The sequence below is a fragment of the Orycteropus afer genome, unplaced genomic scaffold, assembly GCF_000298275.1.
Source record: "Orycteropus afer afer isolate SDZICR_OR568_19922 unplaced genomic scaffold, OryAfe1.0 scaffold00766, whole genome shotgun sequence".
NCBI lineage: Eukaryota > Metazoa > Chordata > Mammalia > Tubulidentata > Orycteropodidae > Orycteropus > Orycteropus afer.
Genome location: NW_006922353.1, coordinates 376,732 through 378,186, shown reverse-complemented (window position 1 = coordinate 378,186; position 1,455 = coordinate 376,732).

Sequence of the window (1,455 nt, the reverse complement as noted above, 5' to 3'; positions counted from 1 at the left end):
CTCCAAGGCTGTAATCTTTATGGAAGACAACTGCATTTCTCCTGTGGAGCAGCTGGTGGGCTCGAGCAGCTAACCTTTTGGTTAGCAGCCCAATGCTTTAACCACTGCACCACCAGAGCTCCTTAACTACACAAACTAAAACCAGAACAACAAACCCACTGCCATCAAGTTGATTCCAACTCACAGCGACCCCCACTGGGTTTCTAAGGCCATAAATCTTTATGCAAGCAGACCACCTCATCTTTCTTCCATGGCTCATAGCAACCCTGTGTAGAGCAGAATGAAAAACCCTGCCCGTTCGTGCGCCAGCCTCACAATGCTTGCTACACCTGAGCCCATCGTTGCAGCCACTGTGTCAATCCATCTCATTGAGGGCCTTCTCACTTTTCACTGACCCCCTCTACTTTACCAAGCATATGTCCTTCTCCTGGGACTGGTCCCTCCTGATAATGTGTCCAAAGCAAGTGAGATGGAGTCTCGTCATCTTTGCCTCTAAAGAGCATCTGGCTGTACTTGTTCCAAGAGAGCTTTGTTCGTTCTTCTGGAAGTCCACAGCACACTGAATATTCTCGACCAACACCATGATCTGAAGGCATCAGTCCTTCCTTGGTCTTCCTTATTCATTGTCTTGCTTTTGCATGCAAATGGGGCGGTTGAAAATACCACGGCTTGGGTCAGGGACATCTTAGTCTTCAAAGTGTCATCTTTGCTCTTTATCACTTTTAAGAGATCTTTTGGGATCAGATGTGCCCAATGCAGTACATCACTTGATTTCTTGCCTGCTGCTTCCATGGGCGTTGATTGTGGATCCAAGTAAAATGAAACCCTTGACAACTTCAGTATTTTTTCTGTTCATGATGATGTTGCTTATTGGTCCTATTGTGAGAACTTCTGTTTTAGGTTGAGTGTAATCCATACTGAAAGCTGTCATCTTTGATCTTCATCAGTAAGTTTGTCAATTCCACTGTCATGTCCCTGATGTCTGACGCGGTGCCTGGTACAGAATGGAGACTGTAAATTATTGCTTGAAAAATGAAGGAGTAAGTGGGTGGATGAATGGAGGTGTCTATGTATGTACATATGTAGAGATGGATGGATGGATGACTGGGTGGAAAGATAGATGTTTGGCTGGAGGGTGAAGGGATGGATGGATGAATAGATGGATAGATGGATGGATGGATGGATGGATGGATATGTGGAAGCATGAATGGATATATAATTGGATAGATAGATGGATGGATGGATGGATGGACAGATGAGTGGGTGGAGGGATGGATGAGTGGGCGGAGGGATGGATGGATAGATGGATGGACGGATGAGTGGGTGGATGGACAGATGAGTGGGTGGAGGGATGGATGAGTGGGCGGAGGGATGGATGAATGGATGGACGGACGGATGAGTGGATGGACGGGTGGGTGGATGGATGGATGGATGAGTGGGTGGAGGGATGGATGA